At 42.5% G+C, this 14,803-nt stretch overlaps 1 non-coding gene across 1 annotated transcript; it reads left to right on the forward strand.

Annotated features, from left to right (window-relative positions):
- The first annotated feature begins 8,063 nt into the window (after positions 1–8,063).
- On the forward strand, positions 8,064–8,170 carry LOC126016922 (U6 spliceosomal RNA). The gene has a single exon (XR_007498606.1). It is a non-coding gene; the product is annotated as a U6 spliceosomal RNA (small nuclear RNA).
- The last annotated feature ends 6,633 nt before the right edge of the window (positions 8,171–14,803 follow it).

Raw genomic sequence — 14,803 nt, forward strand, 5'->3', positions numbered from 1 at the left:
GTATTTCTTTTTTGTAAATTGTCCATTTCTTCTCCCCATTTTTTGATGGGATTAGATTTTTTTTCTTGTAAAGTTCTGTCAGTGCCTTGTATATTTTGGAAATTAGCCCTTATCTGATGGGTATTGGGTGAATAGTTTCTCCCACTCAGTGGGTGGCTCTTGTATCCTGGGCACTGTTTCCTTTGAGGTGTAGAAGCTTCTCAGCTTAATATATTCCCATATGTTTATCTCTGCTTTTGCTTGTTTGGAGAGTGCAGTTTCCTCCTTGAAGATGCCTTTAGTTTCAATGTCATGAGTGTTTTACCTATGTGTTGTTCTTTATACCTTATGGTATCGGGTCTGATATTGAGGTCTTTGATCCATTTGGATTTTACCTTCATACATGATATTAGCTGGGTCTATGTTCAATTTTTTGCAAGTGGCTAGCCAGTTGTGCCAACACCACTTGTTGAAGAGACTTTCCTTGCTCCATTTAGAATTTCTTGCTCTTTTATCAAAAATTAGTTGATTGTATGTCTGGGGAACATTCTTTGAGTACTCAAGCCTATTCCACTGATCTGAGGGTCTGTCTTTATTCCAATATCATGCTGTTTTGATAACTATTGCTTTGTAATACAGTTTAAAGTTGGGGAAAGTAATGCCTTCCATATTCCTTTATCCATTACTTTAGCTATTCAAGGGTGTTCATTGTTCCAAATGAATTTCAAAAGTGTTGGATCCACTTCTTTGAAGAATGTCATGGGTATCTTTAGAGGGATCACATTAAATCTATATAATGCTTTGGGGAGCCCTCTGCAGAGTGTTAAGTCAAACTTGGAGGACAGAAACCTGAGAAAGTTCAGAATGAGCCTGGGCTAGATGGTTAGATGCTTTCCTGTGTTGTCTGGTGTCAGATCCTCACATATCTCCTTAGCTACAGCTGCATTTCTTCAGGTTTCCCAGATATGCTGCAGTACCCATAAACCTAGTGAAAATGTGGTTGCTAGCCCCTATGTCTCCATCTTCAGTTTAGGCACAGGATCTAGAAGCCACAGTTTTTCCAGTGATCTGGTGTGGTCCTTAGGAAAACCAGAATTTCAAAACCAGCTGCTGAGGATACTGTATAGTTTTTCAGAGAGCTAATGACTTTCTGTTACCAAAGTGACTTAAAGTCAAGGCCCAGGGCTGGGATTGTGTTTTCCTTCATCTGCTGGCTGGTGAGCATTCCTAGAGGTACTGAGTAATAACCTGGTTAATATCATGCTTGGGTCTCAGGCATGGGGCTACACTGTTGCCACCCTAAATTTAGGTCCTTGCTTCTGGGACTAGGTATCACCTTGTATGGGGTCATAGTAAATTTTCCCCCTCCCTCCCACCCTTTCTTTCTCCCCTGCCTCAAATTCTTAACAATAACTTTTGTGTGGGTCAGAGAGATTACTCGGGCTGCATGTGCTTTAGGAGTAGTCCCTGAGCACTGCTAAATGTAGTCTCTAAACCCTCAAAAGAAAGGATATTTAGAAATATCTTTATATAAGGGATTGGTGTGGTAGCACAGCAGTAGGGCATTTGCTTTGCAAGTGGCTGACCCAGGACAGACGCGTGTTCGATTCCCGGCATTCCATATGGTTCCCTGAGCCAGGAGCAATTTCTGAGTGCAGAGCCAGGAATAACCCCTGAGTGTCACCGGTTGTGGCCAAAAAAAAAAAAAAAAAACAAAAACAAAAACAAAAACAAAAACAAAACAAAAACAAAAAAAACAAAACAAAACAGAAAAAGAAATACCTTTATATTATGAAAAATAAGAAATAAAATTACTCTTAAAAAACTATATGCCAAGTGGGGGAGGTAAGAAGAAGAAATATATTTATATTCTATGATCAGTAAATGTTTGATTTGTATAGCTATTTTGGACCTATTTTGTTGACTGACCTAGGGTTGTGAGTGGAAACTCTAAGAAGCTAGGGAGAGCTGGAGTAATGGCACAGAAGGTAGGGTACTTGCCTTGTATGTAGCCAATGGGTTCAATCCTCAACACCCATATGGTCCCTTGAATCTCACCAGGAGTGATCCATGAGCACAGTCAGAAGTAACACAATAGGGTGTGGATCACATGAACAAACAAAAAGAAGCCATAGAGTGACTGTCCTTCATTTTCATTTTTGGACTTAGGCAGATTATTAGCTACTCCTGCTTCTGCAGGAGCTAATCTCTGAAATTGCCTGTCAGTGCTTCTCTCAGATGTGGAGAAATGAGGGCTTTGTTGGGAGGCTGTCCCCACAGATAGGGCTGCCTGGTTGGGGTCCTGGAGGTCTGCCTGGTTCTAAACTCCATTTCTACCCTGTGAAGGGAGGAGTGAGGGCCAGGGAGTGCAGTGTAGTGCCTCGGGTTTCTCTGGGTTTCCTTGAGGACTCTGTTCATGTCTCCCCAAAGTCACACTGTTAACTGACTAATCCCTGCAGCTCTGAGATGACCTGTGCCTCCCAGAAGCAGACAATGCATCCTGTCTCATGAGTACCAATGTGACACATTTGCAAGCCTCTAGTGAGGCTGGGAAAGGCAAGCAGGCCATCACCTGCACCTAGAGGGATGGAGAATGGAGGATAGGAGTAGCCCCCAGAGTGCTCTCTTCTGCTCAATGACAAACAAAAAGGGCACCATTAGGGTGACCCTGACCCTCCTCATGCTCATCTGCCCCTGCTAAGACTCAGAGCTGCAGAGCAGCCACTCTGGTCAGTATGTTCACAAGGGCATGTAGCCCTGCTGGCTGCCATCCCAGCCAGGCACAGAAACAAGGAGCCGTCTGGCTGTGCCCAGGCCACGCCACAAAGGATCTGAAAGTAGGTTAGAGCAGCATCTCCCTGGGGGCTGTGCAGGGCAGGCTGGTTTTCTGTGCCTCACTGGCTGTTAACTGGGTCATGGCAAGAGGCAGGGCCAAGTAAAGTGGGACCACCCACCCTTCTGCTGCATGAAGCCGCAAGACAAGGCCTTAGAAATTTGAACCACAAAGTGGTCTAGAGATAGGGATAGCACTCATGGCCAAGGGATGATGGAACATAACAGCCACCTCATGGCTCGAGGGCCCAGAATATAGATGGAGGCCTTGAGGAGCCCAGGGTGCTCATCTGGGTCAATAGCTGTCTTTGATGTGAGGGTACAAAGTGTTGCTTCTCCTTGCTGCCAAAGGTGTTGGAACTGTGAGCTGAAGATTGAAGCTGCCATGTGGCCACCCCTCCATGCCAAGCTCCTGCTACGACCTGTTGGGTAAATAGTGATTCTGTGAAGTAGGCACCAGGAGGCCATGGTATCACCTCAGGAACAGGAACAGGTAAGGTTTAGAGACTGGACTACCTGGTGACATGGCTCCTCCTGTTCCAGCAAAAACATGCTCCCTCATCTCATGTATACCTATGTTACACATACATACCACTCACTCGGTATATCATACATAGATGCCCCATCACCTCACACATACATAAGGTTACACATACACCCCAGACACATAAACATATCACATGCATCATTTCACAGACAGCTCAATTCACATGTCATATTGTGCATGAAGACATTACCTCACACATATCACAGAGACATGCATTATATGAAACAAATACATTATGAGATCATGTTACATGAGATCTCACATCATAAGCACTCACACATCATGTCATATGCAGACACATCCACCTCATACATACCTCATCCCACACATATTATACAGATCACAGATAACATACATCACATAGACACCTCACACCGACACATCATGTACACACCAACACTGTCACACCTAACATGCATTTTTATCATACATACATCGTATCATACACAAAATCTCACAAATATATCAAAAACCCCACAGTTGTATCACATACCTCACAACACAGCCACATGACATCTCTCCCTTCTCTCTCTCTCCCTCTCTCTCTCTCTCTCTCTCTCTCTCTCTCTCTCTCTCTCTCTCTCACACACACACACACACACACACTTGGGAGATTGCAGTAGAACAAACTGGTCAGCTTGTAGGTCTTTCTGCTCTGTCCCTTGAAGCTGAGGGACTGTAACATCTAATGGGATAAATTGGGGTCCAAATGAATGCAAATGATATTGCAGCTTTTTATATGGTGGGCTACAGGGCAAGTAGAAGGGGCAGCTTGGCCCTGAATTCAAAATTGAAGCCACATTCTGCTCCTGCTCCCCCTGACTCCCCACCTGCTTTGATGGTGGCACATTTTGCTCAGAAGTGAAGGTTGTCTTTGCCAGTGATTTGTTTAACATGGGTCCAAGGCGGAAGTTAAATATAATTCATAGTAACAGAACAAGTCAACAGTATGCAGGATAAATTAACAAGCCACCAAGGAAATAACATTCAAAATCAGGGGCAGGTGAAGTCAACTCTACTAAGGCATGGGGAGATGAAAGAATCTAGGTCCTGGTTTAAATAAAGAGAACCTTTCTATAAGACAGTTCCTGGGAGAGTTTGCTCAGCCAGCTCAGAGGTGACAGTTTGGCTGCAGAAATAAATCTCAAGTGTCTTATCTTTTGAGTTTAAGCTTAACTAGAGCACAGACCCCAGGCTGTAGGGGAGGATGGCTCCCTCTAGGCATACACAGGTACCCACTGCCACCAGAGTGGTCCAGCCCTTCTTAACACAAATTCCTAATATTTCAAGCTTCACTATTCTCAGACATTTGTCCTGTCTGAATTCATAACCACATGTTCTTGACAACTCAACCATTCTGGCGACAAAATCCAGCCTATTTTTATATTAATAAGTCCTCATCCCCAATTTCAAAACAGTTGCATCTAAAAAGTAGGAAACCATCTGTAGCAAATGGCTTTGTCTATAACACTTTTGTAAAAAGTGAACTAGAAACCCAGACAGCACTAGGCACAGCCTCCTCATCTTCACCCAACTCAGTGACTAAGGTGGCATCTTAGGGGTGGAGCCACCTGTTCAGCTCACTTGAGTATTTGAAAAGCGCATGGAGTTCTCCTGACCTCAGTTGTCTCAAGGCAGGCATGGTGGAATGAGGGCTGGGCCTCGACACTGCCTGGGCAAATAAGTGGACCATAGTTTGTTCCTGGGGGTCCTGGCCCTTTGCCTCCACCACAGCATCGTGGAGCAACTTTAGACAGAGAGAGAGGCAGATGATTCAAACAGGAGGGGTGTGCAGAGCTAGAAATGACCAGTACTAGACTTGCCCTGAGCCTGCGTTGGGGGTCCCAGGAGCCAGCAGCTCTTATTCTCTAGAACAGACCCTCTTGCCCTGGTATATGTAAACTTAATGCCAAGAGGATGGCCCCCATTCTGAGTTCTGTGTAGGTGATTCTGACTGAACTTTAATCCGGTAAAAGGCAAGAGAATAAAACAAACAAACAACAGCAACGACAAAACGTGATTCGGGTTTATAATCTCGTAAAGGGGCGTCCTTGGGGGAGGGGTGAACGACCCTGGATGTAGAGAAATTCCGACCTCCTCTTCCTCCTGTTAAAGCAAAATGTCACTTGGGCGCCCAAGAGCTTTGACCTCCCCTCCAAGCGCGTCCATTGGGACACAGCGCGCTCCAGTGGCCAAATGTTTCTCCGACGCCCTGCTCAGCTCGGGCGTCCACTTCCTCTCCGCCGTCCTGTACCTATTCTTCTCTCACCCTCACGGATTTATAACGACCTTCTCGAGAAGGTTGTTAGTAAACGTTCGTGAGGGCGTGGTTCCCTGTATAGAGATGTCTGCTCTGCAGATTGCATTTACCACCCTGTTGACAGTATCTTTTCCTAACCTTACCCCCTCGGCTACCATGGAGCCTGAGATCTGAGCTCTGCAACTAGATCAGAAAAAGGAAAGGGGCGAAAGAATGATCAGTGGGGGGGAAAAAAAAACAAAAACAAAAACAAAAACAAAAAACAACATCTGGGGCCCTGGACCTCTGCTATGATCAGATGGGCGAGACCATCCAGCCCCACGGAGCTCGCCTTCAAGTTTGTGACCAAAAAATAAGGGTAATTTATCATTGTTCCAGTGGTGTTACTTTATTTTTCATTATTAATTAGTGTATTTTAAAAATATATTTATTTAAGCACCATGGTTACAAACCTGTTTGTAGTTGGGTTTTAGTCATTTAAAAAAAGTACACCTCCCCCCTTCACCAGTGCCACATTCCCACCACCAATGCCCCTCCATCCCTCTCCTCAACAGTTCTAAGTATATTGTCCTTTTTTGTCTTTTCTTTAAATGGGTCATTCTTATAAGTAATATTTACTGTCGATAAATTAAAGTAAAGTAGTTTTTGCTCAAATAGATTCTCCGAAAAGCCTTGAGGAAATTGATTCAGCAAAGTCCATAACATTCACTTCAGTTTCAAGTTTGACACGATTTTAAAAAATTATAAGTAGATACTGAATTTTAGAAATAACTCTTTGTTGTTTTAGATGCTGTGATTTTTCGCTTTTAAACTATTAGCTGGATTTTTTTTATTGTTTTATTTATTTGCTCAGTGCTGAATCCTACTCTGCTCAGGGAGCATTCATGATATGATTTGGGGAACCATATATGGTGCTAGACATCTAACCAGTCTCTTCACATGCAAAGGAAGTGTCTTAGTCCCTGTACTAGCTCTCAAGCACCTGCATACTTAATTTAGCTCTGCTGTTTATTTTGCTAATGTGTACCAGGTGGGGACAATCAAAGGTTTCCCACAGTGTATTGGCAGAGCCTTCCATACCATGGACACTTCCTATGAGTATTTGAACGGGTCAGATGAGGTCCCAGCTGCCCCCCCCCCAGTCTCAAAATTCATATTCCCATCTCCACTGCTCTCAGGGGTAACTCAATTCTTGTTTGAGTGTCATTGTCACCTGAGTATGGTTAGTGAAGCCAGGAAAGTAAGAAATAAAAGGTAATTATAGAAAAGCTGGAAGAGTCTCCCCATAACAAGAAGCGTAATAAAGTGGGGAGAGGAGCTAGCTCCTCATTCTCCTTGAGAGAAGCAGGCACTGACCAATTTTCCCTTCCATTCACTTCAGGTAAGATCTCTATACATGTGGGTCTTAACAGGAGAGACCACTGAAACTCTCCCAGGAGTCTCCCATTCTGGAAACACACACCAGGCCCCCATGCGGCAACTCTGGTGTATGAGGATATGCAAAATGACCACATCTAAGAGGAAAGGGACAGTGACAAATCTCATATCTGCAACATCTGTGTGCTACAGAGTCCAATTATGCCACACAGATGCTTACCCACGTGGTGACAGACAACAGGCATGGAAGCTGGTCCTCAGCCTTCCTGAAATGGAAATGAGACCAATATTTGCTGCTACTCTAAAGCAGACTGTAGGGAGGGGAAGTTCACACAGGGAGCCACACAGTCACCCTCTTTCCTCACTTGACTCCCAGCCTGTTCCCTATTTACTTTCAGGACCTGTTAGTGCAAAAGTTGGTTTATTCCTCAGCTCATGGGTTCTTGAGGACTTTATGAAAGACTTGAAGACAAAACTCAGAACATTAAGAAATTCAAGTTGACAATCAAGTAGGTTTCATCCCAAAAATGCAAGGGTGGTTTAACATCTGGAAATCTATCAATATAATACACAACATCAACAACAAGAAAAATAAAAATCACATGATCATATCAATAGATGCAGAGAAAGCATTTGATAATGTCCAACACCCATTCTTGATATAAACTCTCAGCAAGATGAGAATGAAAGGAACCTTTCTCAATATGGTTAAGGCCATCTACCACAAGCCAATGGCAAATATTATCCTCAATGGAGAAAAACTAAAAGCCTTTCCTCTAAATTCTGGTACAAGACAAGGCTGTCCTCTCTCATCACTCCTATTCAACATAGTACTGGAAGAAAAAGATATCAAGGGCATCAAGATAGGAAAGGAAGAAGTCAAGCTCTCACTGTTTGCAGATGACATGATACTATACTTAGGAAATTCTAAAGACTCTAACAAAAATCTTCTAGAAACAATAGATTCATATAGCAATGTATCAGGCTACAAAATTAACACACAAAAATCAATGGCCTTTTTATATACCAATAATGATAGGGAAGAAATGGACATTAAGAAAACAACCCGTGCTCGCTTCAGTAGCACATATACTAAAATTGGAACAATACAGAGAAGATTAGCATGGCCCCTGCACAATGATGACATGCAAATTTGTGAAGCATTCTATATTTTTTCTTTACATGACTGAAACCCAAGCACAATCATGTATGTAATCAAGGTGTTTAAATAAAATATATATAAAGAAAGAAAACAACCCTACTCACATTAGTGCCACACAAACTCAAATATCTTGGAGTCAACTTGACTAAAGACGTGAAAGACCTATAGAAAGAAAACTATAAAACACTGCTACAAGAAATAAGGGAGGCCACACGGAAATACAAACACATACCCTGCTCATGGATTGGCAGGATTAACATCATTAAAATGACAATACTCCCCAAAGCATTGTACAGATTTAATGCAATCCCTCTAAAGATACCCATGACATTCTTCAAAGAAGTGGATCAAACACTTCTGAAATTTATTTGGAACAATAAACACCCTAGAATAGCTAAAGCAATCCTTGAGAAAAGAATATGGGAGGCATTACTTTCCCCAATTTTTAAATTGTATTACAAAGCAATAGTTATCAAAACAGCATGGTATTGGAATAAAGACAGACCCTCAGATCAGTGGAATAGGCTTGAATATTCAGAGAATGCTCCCCAGACATAAATCACTTAATTTTTGAAAAAGGTGCAAGAAATCCTAAATGGAGCAAGGAAAGCCTCTTCATCAAGTGGTGTTGGCATAACTGGCTAGCCACTTGTAAAAAATTGAACTTAGACCCCCAGCTAACACCGTGTATGAAGGTAAAATCCAAATGGATTAAAGACCTCAATATCAGACCTGAAGCCATAAGGTACATAGAACAACACATAGATAAAACACTACATGATATTGAGTATAAAGGCATCTTTAAGGAGAAAACAGCACTCTCCAAACAAGTGGAAGCAGAGATAAACAGATGGAACTATATTAAACTGAGAAGCTTCTGCACTTCAAAGGAAATAGAGCCCAGCATTCAAGAACCACCCACTGAGTGGGAGAAACTATTCACCCAATACCCATCAGATAAGGGGCTAATCTCCAAAGTATACAAGGCACTGACAGAACTTTACAAGAAAAAAACATCTAACCCTATCAAAAAATGGGGAGAAGAAATGAACAGACACTTTGTCAAAGAAGAAACACAAATGGCAAAAAGGTATATGAAAAAATGCTCCACATTAATTATCAGGGAGATGCCAATCAAAACAACTATGAGATACCATCTCACTCTGCAGAGACTGGCGCACATCACAAAGAATGGCAATAAGTAGTGCTGGTGGGGATGTGGAGAGAACGAAACTCTTATTCACTGCTGGTGGGAATGCTGTTTAGTCCAACCTTTATGGAAAGCGATATGGGGATTCCTCCAAAAACTGGAAATTGAGCTCCCATATGATCCAGCTATACCACTCCTAGGGATTTACCCTAGGAACATAAAAATACAAAACAAAAATTCCTTCCTCACACCTATATTTGTTGAAGTGGTATTTACAATAGCCAGAAAGATGCCCTTCAACAGATGAATGGCTAAAGAAGCTGTGGTACATATACACAATGGAATATTATGCAGCCAACAGGAGAGATGAAGTCATGAAATTTTTCTATACATGGATGTACATGGAATCTATTATGCTGAGTGAAATAAATCAGAGGGAGAGAGAGAAATGCAGCATAGTCTCACTCATCTATGGGTTTGAAGAAAAATAAAAGACATTTTTTGCAGTAATTCCCAGAGACAAAAAAGTAGAGGGCTAGAAGATCCAGCTGACTACAGGAAGCTCACCACAAAGAGTGATGAGTATTGTTTGAGAAATAACTTCAATGAGAACTATCATAACAATGTGAATGATCGAGGGAAGTAGAAGCCTGTCTAGAATATAGGTATGGGTTTGGTGGGGAGGAGGGAGATTTGGGATATTGGTGGTGGGAATGTTGCACTGGTGAAGGGGGGGTAGAAAAAAAAGTTCAAGTTGATTATGCAGTTCACATAGATGGACCTGAGTGCCCCCACTCCAAAGATAAGCTGCTTCATTCACCCATATTTGATATCACTAGTCCTGTTTCTGGATTCCCAGGCAAGTGTCTGACTTCCTAAGTCCTGACCCTTGACAATAGCTTGCCTCCAGTGTATAATGGCCCAGTCTTGTCCTTACCATGTTTTCTGTCAAGTGCACAATGACCTAATCTTGTTCCTTTGCTGTCCTCTAACCAGTGTGTGCTTTCATTGTCTAAAATCTGAAGCTGGAACTCTGTTACTTATGACCCCTCCTGGAACTATAGTCCTATACCATGTCGCTGGGCCTCTTTTGAGCTTTACCCCCAGAGGTTCCCTGTTCCATTGGCTTTCCTTCACCTCTGACTGTGGCCACATGCATGTGAGAAAGATTCCATTATCTTGTCATCTGTCTGGGCATAGGTAAGAGGGCAAATACAGAGAAATTGACTGGCTAAGGGTTTTACTGGCTGCTGTTTCTCACCTATACATACCCCATTATCTGCTTTGATTGGAGACTTTTTCACACATCATACCTAAAATGACCAATTGGATTAACTGGATTACCTTTGCTTTACCTTTCCATTCCCACTCTACCAGGTGTGAAAAAGTGGTGATTATTGTAGAGAAGAGCAGTATGTATATACATAGATCTCCAAGTCTCCCAATAATGGCCAGATAGTTCCTATAGAATCAATTGTTCTCTATATTGATGTGTACCCACTTTGTGTTTGTAACACTTCTGTGTGATAGAATTTTCCTGTCCTTTTAGCAGCTTTATCATCTCTAGTTCTTAGCTTCAACATGATAGCATCTTTGGAGCCCTTGCTTTTTGTCTCCAGAATAGAGTTAAGCACCAATATGCTGGCATAAAATGTGGTTGGAGGGAAGCTGAACTGAGTCAGATCTGTGACTCTGTCAGGGGAATTCTACTGACAGCTTAGCAATATTTTTGAGTAAGTGCATAGCTTTGGTTCTAAATGTCTGAGGGTATGAAGGGCCCTGTAGAAGGCTGATAGCTCAATTCTGATAAAGGATGGGGACAAGGTAGATGACTCACCATATCCAGGTTTCTTTTGAGGGATGTAAAAGGAGTCAAGCCACAGCAGGAAGCTGCCTTGTACCCCTCAGCTCTGTGGCTCCCCTGGCCTCTTCTCTGGAAAGTCATATCTGTTTTCCATGTAGCCTTGCACTATGTGCTCCCCATGCCATGCAAGGGTGTTTCCTCCAGGCCATGGTATGAGCCCCTCCTTCTAAGCAGTCATCTCTTTCATTTGGAACCTGCTGCTCACCCAGGACATGGGACTGTCATTGTGACATGGAGCTAACAGGGTGACAGTTGGCCTGTGTCCTGTAAGGAAGGGCAGACTGAGATATCAGCACAGGGCAGTTGAGCACATCTGTGTCTCTGTCATGTCTCTTCATGTTCCTGGCTTGGAACAGCCCCAAACCTGCAGTTGCTGACCCAGAAGCTTGGGTCTCCACAGAGTTAACTGTGGCCAAATACGTTCTGAGCAGTAGTTTGTTCCAGAGTAGCATGTGAGTGATTACATTTGAGCTATCTCACTCCCTGCAGACAAATCAATGCATTTGTGGCAGATGGTGATGCGTCATTTTTCAGAAGAATGATCTGCTCAGGCTATCTTCAGACTTGCAAATGCTACACTCACAAGCTAAGTCATGTTTCTGGTTGGGATCCAGGGTATGGCTATGTGACTGTTTGAGCCAGTCTGTTGATGTGCCACTTTATGTCATAGGTGGGTTTGACATCTACTGATTTGTCCTCTCCCAGAAGAGACAAGAATGTCTTCAAGTGAGAAGAGGATGTTGTCATCCTCCTGCCTTGAGATAGGGATGGCAGGTAGGGAAGTAGATTCTGATCTACTTCCTGATCAGCATCATGTGGGAGGGGGGGAAGAGTGGGGTCTCTGAGTATTTTCTGGAGGGTACTTGTGACCACACCTCTCACAGGAGGCTCTGAGGGCCTGACATTTCATAGTGTAAGAGAGCCATTGCTTTTCATGCTGTAAATCTTCTGTAAATCCAACTCTTTTTAGTTGTTCATTTCTTTGACCCAAAATATGTTTTTATCATTTTTAAAATTTTGGCAAAATATATCACAGGATGCTAACCAATTTTTTGGGGTGTGTGTATGGCAGCATACCTTGTGGTGCTCAATAATTACTCCTGAATCTGTGCTTGGGGATTACTCCTAGCAGATTTGTGGGACCATCCATATGAGATGGTCCTGGGCCAGTTGCATCCAAGGCAAATGCCATCTATCTCTATGGCCTTCAAAGTTACTCTCTTAATCTATCTCTGTGGCCTCCATAGTTACTCAATCATTTTTATGGGGACCACTCCTAACTGACCACACCCGGGCTACTCCTGGTAGTGCTAACCCCTGTCTAGAGAAAGAGGAGTATGTAGTGCTGAGGATAGAACCCAAAGCTTCGGAATGTTGGGCATGAGCTTATCTCTCCCCAGAATCATTGAATTCACTTTTAAGCATGCAAATCAATGATGTTAAACACACTCATGCTGGTGCACAAATTTTACTATTTATGTGCAGAAGTTTTCTATTTTCAGAATAGTAGCCATGTTATGTCCCCTTTGTAAAGGAAAAATGAACATGCTCTCACACGAATCCCAGTCAGCCCATTTTTAACTGTGACTTTGAGTTCTCTGGGTTCTGCTTAACCGTGAACTTAATTCACAAGGCAACTTAAGTCTGACTAGATTTTTTTTTTTTTTTTTTTGGTTTTTGGGCCATACCCAGTGACCCTCAGGGGTTACTCCTGGCTATGTCTCAGAAATTGCCCTTTGTTTGGGGCACCATATGGGACACCGGGGATTGAACCACGGCCTGTCCTAGGTTAGTGCGTGCAAGGTAAATGCCCTACCACCTGCGCCACCACTTCAGCCTCTGAACTAGATTTCTATCTTATTCACATTGTTATGTCAGAGCAGTGTAGACATAGAGAGGATAGATTTGGATCTTCCAAATTCCAATGAAATAAATGCTTCGCCTAGAATACTGCACCCAGCAAAACTCACTTTCAGGTTTGAAGGAATAATGCATGGTTTCACAGACAAACAACAGCTCAGAAACTTTACAGACTCAAAATCATTCTTAAAAGAAAAACTGAATGGCCTAGTTTAAGACAAGACTGACTAACAGACACACCAAACTTTGATATAAAGATGGCACTGACTTCCAGGACAGTTCTTTCAATGTCAATGAACTAAATGCACCAGTTAAGAGACACAGAGTGGCTAAATGGATCAAAAAACTCAATCCAACCTTCTGCTGCCTACAAGAAACGCACCTGAAAAGTCAGAACAAACATAAACTCAAAATAAAAGGCTAGAGAAAAATCATCCAAGCAAACAAAACCCATAAAAACGCTGGAGTGGCCATACTAATATCAGAGGATGCAAATTTCATACATAGGAAAGTTGTAAAAGAAAAAGATGGACTGTTTGTATTAATCAAGGGATCTGTACAGCAGGAAGAAATCACTCTCCTAAACATATATGCACCGAATGAGGGGCCAGCAAAATATTTAATAAAATTGTTGACAAATCTGAAAAATAATATCAATAGCAACACAATAATTGTGGGAGACCTCAACACGGCATTTTCAACACTTGACAGGTCAACCAGACTGAAACCCAACAAGAATATACTAGACCAGGGCCCGGAGAGATAGCACAGCGGTGTTTACCTTGCAAGCAGCCAAGCCAGGACCTAAGGTGGTTGGTTCGAATCCCGGTGTCCCATATGGTTCCCCGTGCCTGCCAGGAGCTATTTCTGAGCAGACAGCCAGGAGTAACCCCTGAGCACTGACGGGTGTGAACCGAAAAAAAAAAAAAAGAATATACTAGACCTGAAAAGAGAAATGGAAGAAAGAGGCCTAGTAGATATATACATGACACTCCACCCCCAGATGCCCAGATACACATTCTTCTCTAATGTACATGGGCCATTCTTCAGGATAGACTACATGCTAGCACATAAAACATACCTCCATAATATCAAGAGGATAGAAATTTTTCAGGCTACCTCTGCTGACCACAAGGCCCTGAAATTATATGTGAACCACAAAGGGACACAGAAGAAAAATATTAATACCTGGAAGTTAAACAGCCCAATACTGAACAACCAGTGGGTCCAAGATGAAATCAAAGAGGAAATCAAAACCTTTCTAGAAACGAATGGCAATGGAGACACAAACTATCAAAACCTATGGGACAAGCAAAAGCAGTACTGAGAGGAAAATTTATAGCTTTGCAAGCACACATCAGAAAAGAAAAGGGGCATACCTGAATAGCTTAATGATGCAGCTCATAGAATTAGAAAGTGCTCAACAAAAGGACCCAAAAATAGGGAGACAGAAGGAAATAACAAAGCTGAGAGCAGAAGTCAATGAAGTGTAACCTGAAAAACAATCCAAAAAATCAACGAAAGCAGAAGTGGTTCTTTGAAAAAATAAACAAGATTGATAGACCACTGGCAAAATTAACAAAGAAAGAGAGGGAGAGAAACTTGATAACTCGTATTAAAAATGAAAAAGGAGGGCCCTGGGAGATAGCACAGTGGTGTTTGCCTTGCAAGCAGCCTATCCAGGACCTAAGGTGGTTGGTTCAAATCCCGGTATACCATATGGTCCCCCGTGCCTGCCAAGAGCTATTTCTGACCAGACACCCAGGAGTAAC

The sequence above is a fragment of the Suncus etruscus genome, chromosome 8 (assembly GCF_024139225.1).
Source record: "Suncus etruscus isolate mSunEtr1 chromosome 8, mSunEtr1.pri.cur, whole genome shotgun sequence".
Lineage (NCBI taxonomy): Eukaryota > Metazoa > Chordata > Mammalia > Eulipotyphla > Soricidae > Suncus > Suncus etruscus.